This window comes from Acinonyx jubatus, chromosome B2, assembly GCF_027475565.1.
Source record: "Acinonyx jubatus isolate Ajub_Pintada_27869175 chromosome B2, VMU_Ajub_asm_v1.0, whole genome shotgun sequence".
In the NCBI taxonomy this organism is placed as follows: domain Eukaryota; kingdom Metazoa; phylum Chordata; class Mammalia; order Carnivora; family Felidae; genus Acinonyx; species Acinonyx jubatus.
In genome coordinates, this window is record NC_069385.1 from 126671068 (window position 1) to 126684660 (window position 13593).

The 13593-nt window shown below is 38.8% G+C and overlaps 1 protein-coding gene across 25 annotated transcripts in view; it reads left to right on the plus strand.

Annotated features, from left to right (window-relative positions):
- FARS2 (phenylalanyl-tRNA synthetase 2, mitochondrial) overlaps positions 1-13593 on the plus strand; it is a 553641-nt gene that overhangs the window by 39632 nt on the left and 500416 nt on the right. For all 25 annotated transcript variants that reach the window (XR_008298705.1, XM_053223101.1, XM_053223100.1 and 22 more), the window contains exon 2: positions 11520-11606. The gene's annotated coding sequence lies outside the window, so the exon portion shown is untranslated. The remainder of the gene's footprint in view (positions 1-11519; positions 11607-13593) is intronic.

Sequence of the window (13593 nt, forward strand, 5' to 3'; positions counted from 1 at the left end):
AATTTTAGCTGTTCTGACAGGTGTGAGGTGGTATCTCATTGTGGTTTTGATTTGTATTTCCCTGATGATGAGTTCCGTTGAGCATTTTTTCATGTGTCTGTTAGCCATCTGGATGTGTTCTTTGGAGAAGTGTCTATTCATGTCTTTTGCCCATTTCTTCACTGGATTATTTATTTTTTGGGTGTTGAGTTTAATAACTTCTTTATAGATTTTGGATACTAATCCTTTATGTGGTATGTCGTTTGCAGATACCTTCTCCCATTCCGTCGGTTGCCTTTCTGTTTTGCTGATTGTTTGCTTTGCTGTGCAGAAGCTTTTTATCTTGATGAGGTCCCATTAATTCATTTTTGCTTTTGTTTCCCTTGTCTCTGGAGCCGTGTTGAGTAAGAAGTTGCTGTGGCTGAGGTCAAAAGAGGTTTTGAGGTCCTCCTCTAGGATTTTGATGGCTTCCTGTCTTATATTCACCCATTTTGAGTTTATTTTTGTGTATGGTGTAAGAAAGTGGTCCAGGTTCATTTTTCTGCAAATCATTGTCCAGTTTGACCAACACCGTTTGCTGAAGAGACTGTCTTTTTCCATTGGATATTCTTTTCTGCTTTGTCAAAGATTAGTTGGCCATACATTTGTGGGCCCATTTCTCGGTTCTCTATTCTGTTCCATTGATCTGAGTATCTGGTTTTGTGCCAATACCATACTGTCTTGATCATGACAGCTTTGTAATACAGCTTGATGTCTGGGATTGTGATGCCTCCAGCTTTTTTTTTTTCCCCCAGGATTGCTTTGAGTATTCAGGGTCTTATCTGGTTCCAAATATGTATGGAAATTTGTATGGTTCCAAATTTGTATGGTTCCAAATTTTAGGATTGTTCTAGTTGTGTGAAGAATGCTGGTGTTAATAGGGATTGCGTTGAATATGTAGATGATTTTGGGTAGTATCGACATTTTAACAATATTCTTTGAATCCAGGAGCATGGAATATTTTTCCATGATTTTGTGTCTTCTTCAATTTCTTTCATAAGTTTTCTATAGTTTTCAGTGTATAGATTTTTCACCTGTTTGGTTAGGTTTATTCCTAGATATTTTATGGGTTTTGGTGCAATTGTAAATGGGATCAATTCTTTGACTTCTCTTTCTGTTGCTTCATTATTGGTGTATAGAAATGAATTGATTTTATATTCTGCTACTTCGCTGAATTCATGGGTCAGTTCTAGCAGTTTTTGGTGGAATCTTTTGGGTTTTCCATAGAGTATCATGTCATCTGCGAAGAGTGAAAGTTGACTTTGTCCTTGCCGATTTGGATGCCTTTTATTCCTTTGTGTTGTCTGATTGCTGAGGCTAGGACTTCCAGGACTATTCTGAATAACAGTGGTGAGAGTGGATATCCCTGTTGTGTTCCTGATCTTAGGGGGAAAGCTTTCAGTTTTTCTCCATTGAGGATGATATTAGCAGAGGGTCTTTCATGTATGGCTTTTATGATCTCAAGGTATCATCCTTCTATTCTTACTTTCTTGAGGGTTTTAATCAAGAAAGGATGCTGTATTTTGTCAAATGCTTTCTGTGCCCCTGTTGAGAGGATCATATGGTTCTTGTCCTTTCTTTTCTTGATGTGACGTATCACATTGATTATTTTGTGGATATTGAACCAGGTATAGATCCCACTTGGTTGTGGTGAATAATTCTTTTAATGTATTGTTGGATCTGATTGGCTAGTATCTTAAGAATTTTTGCATCCATGTTCATCAGGGAAACTGGTCTGTAGTTCTCCTTTTTAGTGGGGTCTTTGTCTGGTTTTGGAATCAAGGTAATGCTGACTTCATAGAATGAGTTTAGAAGTTTGCCTCCCATTTATGTTTTTTGGAACAGCTTCAAGAGAATAGGTGTTAATTCTTCTTTATATGTTTGGTAGAATTTCTTTGGAAAACCATCTGGTCCTGGACTCTTGTTTTTTGGGAGAGTTTTCATTACTGATTTTATTTCTTTACTGTTTATGGGTCTGTTCAAATTTTCTATTTCTTCCTGTTTCAGTTTTGGTAGTGTATATGTTTCTAGGAATTTGTCCATTTTTTCCAGATTGCCCAAGTTATTGGCAAATAATTGCTCATAATATTTTCTTATCATTGTTTGTATTGCTGCAGTGTTAGTTGTGAGCTTTCCTCTTTCATTCTTGATTTTATTTATTTGGGTCCTTTCGTTTTTCATTTTTATCAAACTGGTAGGGGTTTATCAGTTTTGTTAATTCTTTCAAAGAAGCAGCTCCTGGTTTCGTTGATCTGTTCTACTCATGGTTTGTTGTTGTTTTTGTTTTGATAGCTTTGATTTCTGCTCTGATCTTTATTATTTCCCATCTTCTGCTCACTTGGGGTTTTATTTGCTATTATTTTTCCAGCTCTTTTAAGGTGAAAGGTTAGGTTCTGTATCTGAGACCTTTCTTCCTTCCTTATGGGTGGAAGGTGGATTGCTATACACTTCCCTCTTATGACCGCTTTTGCTGTGTCCCTAGAGGTTTTGGGTTGTGGTGTTAATGATTTTCATTGGTTTCCATGTGTTTTTAAATTTTTTCTTTAACTTCTTAATTAACCTATTCATTCTTTAGTAGGATGTTCTTTAGTCTCCAAGTATGTGTTGTCTTTCCAAATTATTTCTTGTGGTTTATTTTGAGTTACATTGTGTTGAGGTCTGAAAATATGCATGATATGATCTTGATCTTTTTGTACTTGTTGAGGGCTGATTTGTGTCCCAGTGTATGATCTTTTCTGGAGAATGTTCCATGTGTGCTCAAGAAGAATGTGTATTCTGCTGCTTTAGGATGAAATGTTCTGAATATATGTGTTAAGTCCATCCAGTCCAGTGAGTCATTCAAAGCCATTGTTTCCTTGTTGATTTTCTGCTTAGATGATCTGTCCATTGTTGTAAGTGGGGTGTGAGGCCCCCTACTATTATGGTATTATTGTCAATGAGTTTCTTCATGTTTTTGATTAATTGATTTATATAGGTGTGTGCTCTCACATTGGGGGCATAAATGTTTACAATTGCTAGATCTTCTTGGTGTATAGTCCCCTTCATTATGATATAATGCCTTTCGTTATCTCTTGTTACTGTCTTTATTTTAAAATCTAGATTGTTTGATATAAGTATGGCTACCCCAGCTTTTTGTGGCTGTTAACATGATAGATGCTTCTCCATCTCCTTACTTTCAATCTGAAGGTGTCTTTAGGTCTAAACTTGGTCTCTTGTAAACAGCATATAGATGGATCTTGTTTTTTAATCCCTTCTATCGTGTCTTTTGATTGCAGTGTTTATTCTGTTGACATTTAGAGTGAGATCTGAAAGATGAATTTATTGTCATTGTGTTGCCTGTACAGTTGGAGTTTCTGGTGGTGTTCTCTGGTCCTTTCTAGTCTTTGTTGCCTTTGGTCTTTTCTTTCTTTTTGTCTCCCCTCAGAGAGTCCCCCGTAAAATTTCTTGCAGGGCTGGTTTAGTGGTCACAAACTCCTTTAATTTTTGGTTGGGAAACTCTTTATCTCTCCTTCTATTATGACTGGTAGCCTTGCTGGATAAAGAATTCTTGGCTGCATATTTTACTGATTCAGCACATTGAATATATCCTGCCACTCCTTTCTGGCTTACCAAGTTTCTATGGATAAGTCTGCCGTGAATCTGATCTGTCTTCCCTTGTAGGTTAGGGACTTTTTTTCCCTTGCTGCTTTCATGATTCTTTCCTTGCCTGTGTATTTTGTGAATTTGACTATGATATGCCTTGTTGATGGTCGGTTTTTGTTGAATCTAATGGGAGTTCTCTGTGCTTCCTGGATTTTGAGGTCTGTGTCTTTCCTCAGGTTAGGAAAATTTTCCACTATGATTTGCTCACATAAACCTTCTATGCCTTTATCTCTCTCCATCTTCTGGGACCCCTATTTTTTGGATGTTATTCCTTTTTAATGAGTCACTGAGTTCTCTAATTCTTATATCGTGCTCTTTTGTCTTAGTTTCCCTCTTTGTTTCTGCTTCATTATTCTCCATAAGTTTGTCCTCTATATCGCTGATTTGCTGCTCTGCTTCATCCATTCTTGCCACTGTGGCATCTATTGAGATTGCATCTCAGTTATAGCATTTTTAATTTTGTCCTGACTAGATTTTACTTCGTTTATCTCTGCAGATAGGGATTCTATGCTTTTTTCAACCATAGCTTGTATTCTTATTATCGTGATTCTAAATTCTGGTTCACACATCTTGCTTGTATCTGTGTTGATTAAGTCCCTGGCTGTCATTTCTTCCTGTTCTTAATTTTGGGGTGTGAATTCCTTCACTTTTGTCATTTTGAAGGAAGAAAAGGAATTAATAATAAAAACATTAAAAATTAAAAACAACACAAAAAATAAAAGATGTGATATCTTAGGTGTGTTTTGGTTTGGTTGTTGCAAGAAGGTTCGTAGAAGAGAGAAAAAGGGAAAGAAAACTTAAAAGTAAAAAAAGTAGGAAAACATTTGAAAATTTACAAAAATGAATACTATAAAATATAATAAAATTTAAATGATTAAAGTAAGAAAAAATTATTAAAAAATAAAAATATAGTAGAAAAAAATTTAAACAAAAATGTTTTTATAAAACGGAGAATAAAAATAGATTTTTCTCTTTCTGTATTCAAAATAAGAAATGAGATGAAAAGGAAAAAAATTGAATAGAAGGACCAGTAAACAGAATGAAATAGGATTGAAATTACATCCAGTTTCCCCTAGAAGTCAAACTATGAACCACTTTATAGTGTGCAAACTAAACAGGCCTAGAGACTTGTGGTGTTTCTCTATATCATGGTTGGTGCATTTGGACGTGACTTGGTGTAATGGCACCTTTCTCCCCTAGATGGCATTGTTTAGTTTACTGGTGTGGATTGTTGTGGTTTCTTTATGCATGTACGCACATGCGCGGGAGAGGTGAAAATGGCACCACCCATCTACCTAGTCTCTAGCATCAGAACTATATGTTCTCCCCGATTGGCAATCAAGCATCACTCTTTGTCTCTGACTTGTGGCCACTCCCTGCTTCTGCATTGTCTGCAACTAAGTTGTCAGCCTTCCAAGTGGCACCTCCCTCCTGAGTTTTATCTCAGATGGGGCTGTGTTTCCAAACCCCTCACCTTTGAAGGCCCTGTGGCTTTGACCCATGCAAACCCACTTGACCCTCTTGCTGATCAGTGGTTGGGTGCTGGCTCATCCCTAGGAACATTCATATGACTGCAGTGTTGCAGATGCCCAGTGACTGCGGCTGGTTGCCTGCCCCAGAAAAAGTTTGCTCTGTAGTGTAGCAGTAGCGTTTTAGGGATTATGGTAAAGCACAATACATACCTGGCACGCAGCTTCACTGCCCCCCTCCCCCCCCCATTGTCCTTGTTACAGCGACAGCAAACGTGGCTGTTCTCTGGGGTCCACTGGGACCTCTCCCTGTGGGGAGGCCGCACAGCTTCTACCAATTGTGCTCTCAGCAGGGGAATTGCCTCTTTCCCTGGGCCCAAGGACCCCTTGGACCTTGCTCTCTGCTCTTGGGGTTTTACCCTTTCCAGCAGATCCATCAGATATCGAGCTGTGGAGTTTCAGACTCTGTGCCCCCCCCCCCACCCGTTTATAGTGCCCTGATGGTATTTAAACCCTCTCCTTTCTCCTTTTTTGGTCCTTTATGGGTGTTTCCACTCTTTCTTTCCAGCTGCTTTTGGGGGGAGTGTTTTTCCTGTACTCTTCGTCCTGTCTCTGTCCTCTCTCTGGAAGCAAAAACAGCTCCCTACTCTCTATGGCTTCTCTCTTCCCCATTTCTCCTCTCCACACCACGTACCTGCTGAGTTCTGTGGCTCAAGTTATGCAGATTGTTGTGTTAATCTTCAGATCAATTTTCTAGGTGTGCAAGTTGGTTTGTTGTTGATCTAGCTGTATTTCAGGTAGGAGAGAAGCAGAAAACTATCATGCTGCTCCACCATGTTGGACCCTCCCCTATAATGGTGTTTTTAATGTATGATACTGTTTTGAAAAAAAATTAGAAATAGCTTGCTAAATGTTACATTTCTTAAAGATACAGGAAAATTGAATTTGGATATATCTATGTCATACTTAGAAATCTGGAACTGTTTGAATCTTTTAACACTGTTTTATCTACTTTTCACCAAATTATGGCAAATGACTGTGCAGGACAGACAGGGGCAGTAATAGTCCATAAGTTATGCTTTCTTGTATATAGGTTTCTGTAGTCAAGTGGACTTTCTACACAAAGTTGGCATGTTCTGTGGACATAAGATGTGGTATGTCACTGATTGCTATTAAGTTATCACTGGGATTGCAAGTTCCATTGGAGAAAAGAGCATCAAAGTCATTTGGATGCCTTTTATTGACAACTGAAAACGCACATGCAGTGTATTTATTTGCAAACATTTAAAGTTTGAAATCAAGGTAGCCTAGATGAAATAAAACAGTTTTTCTTTTTTTTTCTTTTCCCTTAAGTTTATTTTATTTTGAGGGAGACAGAGAGAGGACATAAGTGGGGGAGGGGCAGAGGGAGAGGGAGAGAGAGAATCCCAAGCAGGCTCCATGCTCTTAGTGCAGAGTCCAATGTGGAGCTCAAAGTCACGAACCAGAAGTTCATGATCTGACCCGAAATCTAGAGTCAGATACTTAATTGAGTGAGCCACCTAGGTGCTCTGAAATAGGAGTTTTCTAAGCAGAATGTTGCTCATGTTGAATGTAGTTCAGTCTTTTCTACTTGGATGACAATAACTTTAGGCTGACATGTTTTGGTGACCTGTGATTGGTTAATGAGATCCAACTTAGTTGGTGATATCCCCTTTCATCCCCTGGGGGTTGATTAAAGAAATTCTGGAATGGAAGCACTGTGCTAGTCTTACATGGAACATTTCTTTCCACATGGCTCCTCAAGAGCATATGCAATATGGAAGAATCTGTATCCTTCTTGCTTTTTTACATTCCAGAAACAGGTGTAGAAATCTTTGTGGTGTGGTGTGTGTTCACCATTGGGAAAAGAGCTTGATAAGTATTTCCCTGCCAGGTGCCTAGTTATTTTCATAAGTTCATTCTTGTTGATGTGATCTGATATAAGGAACTTAGTTTTATCTAGTATAAGAAACTGCTGCTTAACCTTGATTCTTTCTTTTATCTTTGGAATTTTAGTAGCATGTTGCTTTTGAACAAATTGACCATCTTCTAATCTTTGTTTCAAAAGCCAGTGCTGCATAAAGTGCTTCTCTGAAGGCAGTGTGCCGCAGGGCTGGGCGGGAGGTCAGTGATAGTGGTTAGTGGTGCTTCCAGCTCCCCAAACCATTCCATTTGGGGGGAAGAAACCCTTGGACTTTTATAGTTTGTAAGAAAATGAAGTACAAGGTCTCTCATAAAAAATGTCATTTCTTCTGTTGTTCTTAGTGTGCGATTTGCCTTTTATCGTTAGAATCAAATTTTGAAAAATTTATTTGGTGAAAAATAAGCCTTATGAATGAATATTCATTCATTAATTTTGCAAATATGTAGTAGCTGAACATATAAATTTAGTAAGATGCATTTCCTTCTTTCAAAGAGTGCTTAGTTTATTGGGAGAGATAAAGTCAACATCTCCAACAAAAACCAGTGATCTATAGGCACATGGTGCTGTGGCTGCAGAATGGAGGGTTACTTTACCTGGAAAAGTCGAGTCAGAAAATCTTTTCACAAGGAAATTCTCAGAATGCACAAGAGTTAATCAGGCAGAGAGTGGAAGGGCTTCCCTTGGGTGAGGGAGCTGTGTTTGCATGGATGTGTACTTCTGTCTGGCTGATGCTCTGGGAGAGGTAGTTGATGGCAACACATGGGGTAGGTCAAATATTCAGGAAATAAATTATGAAGATAAAAGATGTCAGATTGTTTGGAAAAGTTTTAGAAGAGTGACCTTATGAGACTTGTATTTTAGATAATTTTGACAGTAGGCTGGAGAGCTGGTCAGAGCCACATGTGTTGATTGGAGACAGAGAACTGCACTTGTGTATTTTGGTAATGAGAGATGATTTATGTGAGAAATGATGGGAAGACCTGGACTAGCAGTAGTGGAGGAGATTGAAGGGGAGACACAAATCCTAGAGATTGGAGTTTAGAAGCCCATTGACTGCTTGCATATCAGGAATAAAGGACAAGGACTAAAGGATGCCTTCCATTTTTCTGGGTTGAATAATCAGGTGGTGGTTGGTAGCATTCACCCATGTAGGAAGAGCATGAGCTTATATTAGATTTTGGATGTGTTGAGTTTAAGGTACCTTGGCAACACCCAGGCAGAGAAGTCCTGCATGTGTAAACTGGAGCTCATGAGGGAGACCAGAGATGGAAATACGGAGATCTGACAGAACTTGACACATAATTGGTAACTGAAGTCAGTGGTATTCAAAAAGGGACCAAGAATGGTATGTAGTAGATATAGAAGAGAACAGGGCTGAAGATGGGGTCACTGACTAATAGGGATGATTGGAGGATATGAGTCCTTGAAGGAGATTGAGTAGGAGTGTTCAAAGAGGTAGGAGGAAGGTCAGGAGAAAGGCCAAAAAAACTGAGGGAAGGCATGCTTTGGAAGAGGATGTGACCAGTAATGTCAAATGCTACAGAGACCTCAAGTGAGATAAGCACTGAAAAGTAACTGGATTGAATAACTGGAAGGCCTTTGGAGACACTACTGAAAATATTTCTATTGCAGTGGGACATAGAACGTATAGTTCATTGGGTTGAGGAAATGAAGATAGTATGGACTTAATGTTTAAGCCTCAGTGCCTTCTTAAGAAATAGGGAGATAGACAATGCCAGAGGGGACTTGTAGCTGGATGGGTTTGTGGGTGCTTGTTGTCATGGAAGAAACTTGAGCATTTTTGTATGTTGAAATTAATTAGCCATAATGCTTTGGCCTGCGCAAGCAGAAAGATCCTTTTTCCATTGAAATAGGGTACAAGCAAGAAAGATGGATGCCAATGAGGTGAAGATTGAGTGTGTGCTAGGAGAAGAGAAGGTGAGAACTGGAAAGATTATTACTTGGTCATTCTGTACCTCCCCATAAAGAAAGATAAGTTATTTAAAACCAAAAGAAAGCCATGTGGTTTTTATGATGAAGAAACTAGTTTCACTGCATAGAAACTTGGGTGATTTATAGGTCTTTAAACCCCAGTGGAGGAAAAGTTATTACTTAATAATATCATAGACATTCACTTTTATTTAAAGAATCCTGGTAGAAGACAAACTGGAAACTCCATGTGCTGTTTTTTTCTTCTACCAGAGGGTTTACTCAAATTATATTCCTGTCATTGGCATTTTGGAGCTTGAGGACAATAGCACTGTTACAACATGAATTTTTAGAGCCAATTTTGACCACAGTGAAGTGACTTTAAAGGCTGAAGGTCAAGAGTATGATTGATTGGGTGATTACAGTTCCTTTTAAAACAAATTAGAGGTGGCAGGTTTGCCATGGGCGAAAAGTACTGCGAGGAAATGAATCTCATCAGCATTTAAAACTTCTTAGATCATCAAAAAAGAGTTTAACGTTTAAAATATAGATACACACACACACACACACACACACACGGGAATGACTTGCATTAGTAAGTCTAGCCTGATTTTTCTGTTAAATAATATATAGGCACAAATTGGGTATGTTTTTTATTTTTAATTTAGGGACTGGTACCCTAAATGTTGAATGCATTTATCAGTTCAATTTATTTACCTTCTTTGTCTTTATATTTGGGGTCTTCTCAGTGATTGGATTTGTGGTTAGTCATTTGTGTTTGGGATTCCTGGTTTAGAAGAAGGCAGGGGTACAAGAAGGAATAAGGACTAGCGTTAGGAAACACTTCCTTCCCCAAAGAAGGGACAAAGCATGGAGAAGGATATGTGGGGGTGTCTCTCATCATGGAGCAAGATGAGATGGTGGTTTTGGAGAATGAATATTTCTTAGGAAACCAATATGTGTTAGACACCAAGCTATGCACTTTCATGTATGCTACATTCTTACAATTATCTTGGCAAGGTAGATATTGAAATTATTTGTAGTTTCAAAGGAAAAAATAAAAGGAGGTGAGAAGATGCCAGAAAAGAACTTTTAAAAGTAACAAAAAGTAGTGATGATGATGATGATGACAGTGATTGTTACAGATGAATGTTGCTTCACTGTAGCCAATTGTGGTGCTTTTATTCTGATATTTTAGAGAATGTAGAGTCTTTGGCAGAGTGAAAAAGGTTAATGTTGGTTATTAAGCTGGTTATATGAGGGCTAGTTGAACTCTCTACTTTTGTATACTTGGAAGTTTTCATACTGATAGTTTTTTTAAATGATCGAGCAAAGAAGTAAAATAGTCTTGGTTTTGACAGAAAGTGGGAGAACATTTATGAATAGCAGGGAGACTTTCCTTCTTTTTTCTATCAGACATAAGTGACAGCATTAGCCTTTGAACCCATTTTTTGAGACAGAATTACTGACAATCCATTTAGGAAATGAAGACACTAAAATCAGGGTTTTTTTTTTGTTTTGTTTTATTTAAATGTGGTCATCTCAGCTTTATGTGCGAAGACTGTGAAGTTAGGTGGTTTCTTCATCTTTATCTGATTGTGTGAAAGTTTTGTCCCAGGGAAGCAGCATTTATATTACAAGGAAGGCCTGGACTGGAACTGTCTCATTGCAGAAGGTATACAGCTCCAAGGGGGGAGGGGATCAGAATGTAATCAGTGAGCATCTATTTCTGTAGTACACAGTAGTGGGGACTGGAAGGAGCAACAAAAGCAGGAAAATAAGATAGTAGCTAATATTTATGGAGGGTTTACTCTGTGCTGGGCACTCTCTATACACTTATATTTAATCTTTACAATGTCTCTAGAAAGTAGGGACTATTTATTCTTTCTTATTTACGTTTATTTTTTTATTGTGGTAAAATGTACAAGACATAAAAATGACTGTCTTAACTATTCTTAAGTGTACAGCTAAGTGGCATTAAGTACATTCACATTGTTGTGTAAACCATCACCCCATCCCTCCCAGAACTTTTTTGTCTTCCTCAGACTGAAACTCTGTACCCATTAAATACTAACTCCTAATTCCTACCTTTGGACCCTCCCCACCCTGCTTCCCCTTCCCTCCTCTGGCAAGCCCCTGGCTACCACCATTCTACTTTCTGTCTCTATCAATTTGACTATTCTAGGGACCTCACATAAGTGGAATCATACAATGTGTGTCAATTTGTGACTGGCATATTTCAGCATAACGTCCTCAGGGTTCATCCATGTTATAGTCTGTGTCAGTTTCCTTCTTTGTTAAGGCTGAGCTGTATTCCATTGTACGCATGTGCCACATTTTGTGCAATTATATGTCCATGTCCTCTTGGGTTGCTTCTACCTTTTGGCCCATGTGAATATGCAGCTATGAACATGGGTGTAGAAATATGTTTGAAATCTTGCTTTCAGTTCTTTTGGGCATATAGCCAGAGGTAGAATTGCTGGCTCATATGGTAATTCTATGTTTAATATTTTTAGGGACCGCCATACTACTTTCTACAGTGGCCTCACCAGTTTGCATTTCCGTCAGTGGTGTGCCAGGCTTCCTATTTCTCCAGATCGCAGGTAGGTATTATTCTTATTTTAGTATTACAGAGGAGGAAGAGAAGTGCAAAGGTTGAATGGGCTCACACAGCTAACATGTGCAGATCTGAGTTGAACCCTGTAGTCCAACTCAGAACCTTTGTTATCCAGGTAAGATGGGGCCCAGAGAGGCTCAGAGACATGATTAAGGGCACTATGCCTAATAGAGTATCCAAGCCTGGATTCAGACCCAGGCAGTTAAGCACTGTTAGATTTAGTGGTTGGTTTTTCTTTTCTTTTTCCTTGTTTTGTTAAAAATGGTCTTTAAAAAAATTCCACATTTTGTAGAACTATACTAATTTTTGAATATCTCTAAATAGTTTTTTTCTGCCATTCTAAATTTATACTTTAAACTGTTATTTAAAATAACCATCTTAAGAGATGTATGTGGTATGTTCTGTTTTCTTTTTATTCGGATTTCTTGGGCAATATTTTGCCTTTAAATGTTTTGAATAAATATGAAATGATTTTGGTGGAATTTTTTATACATCTTCACTCTGCCTCCTCCTGCCAGAAAGTTTGCCTTCAAATAAAACCAAGCAAAATTATCTCAAGCCAGATTTAAATTGGGGGGAAACGACGAGGGTATGACAGTGAAATTTCCAGCTTTCTCACCAGAGGAGCTAGGAAGTGTACTTATTTAATCCCTGTGTGTGTTTTGCTAAGAGGTGTGCATTCTCCCTCAGAGAGTAGTCATCTAAGGGGGTGTTGTGGCATTCTGAAAATAGTGCCCTTCCTTGGTAATGCTGGCTCAGGGTGGCCTATCTCCAGAACCTCTCCTGCCACTGCCAGGGAGGCCTCCTGTGAAAACAACAGATCTAGGGGCCTCTTTGACCCTGTTCATCTAGGCAGGCCATCTGGGTGGGTGACTTCTGTGCTTCATTTTAAGACTGGGTGGCTGGGTGTGCATGGCCTTAAGTGCCCTCCCAGGTTTGGGGGTAATGGATTGTATAGTATAGCATTATACCGGGTGTTGGCTTTAGATAGAGACTCCTGGTCCCCTTGTATCAAGGGTCCACCATCGGCGAAGATGAACAGTCTGATCTGGAAGGTATCTTTAGAATAGTCACTAATTCAGTGGTTCCTAACCTTGGTTGTACACTGCACTCCACCTGGGGAGCTTGAAAAAATGATGCCTTAAAAAAAAAAAAAAAAAAGGAAAAAAAAGAAGAAAAAATGAGGCCTGAGGCCCACTTCAGAGATTCTGATCTAACTTGTCTGGTGGGTGCCCTGGCCATTGGGATTTGTAAAAACGCTCTACGGATAATTCTAATGTATGGCTAAAGTATAGGATTGTTGTTCTGATTTCTCTTGAGTACCTGTTTCTTTGGGCTCTAATTAAGATTTCTACCACCACAGAAGATACAGAAGGTCTTTTCTCTAGTTGTCCTTATTAGCAAGGTTTGCTGGAATATATTTCTTATAGACAAAGGGACTCTCTTCTGTTTTGTTTATCTGTGGTTGAAATTTATTTTCATATCCTTATGGAGTATGTATGTCTTCATATTCACACAATGTTGTGCTGTTTGCTGTGGAGGACAGATCTTATTCTGCAGAGGCTTGAGTTTAGGAATAGAGAGGAAAGACAACAATTTGTTTTCCAAGATTTCAACGCAAGCTCCAGGTCGCTGAGTTCTAATGGCAGTTTCATTTTGTAAACTGAAGACTGTTGTGACATCGGAGCTGATGTTTCTGCAGTTCTGGAAGTCTTCTCATTTAGACCCTTAGTACCTGTAGTGCCTGCCAGCCTGTGCATTTAGACACTCAGCCGTATCATTACTTTGGGAAATCTGGCTGTATCTGAGTAAACTGCACAGTCAGTCTGGTTTAGAGGAATGTTTTGTCTGAGCCTCTCCTGGGCCGTTTTGAGTTTATTTAAAAAGGCAGTGAAGGATCTGGCACCCTCCTCCCTGTGTTGTACTGTGGCTTTAAGATTATTTGGTTGAAACTTCATCAAAGTCCAGAGATG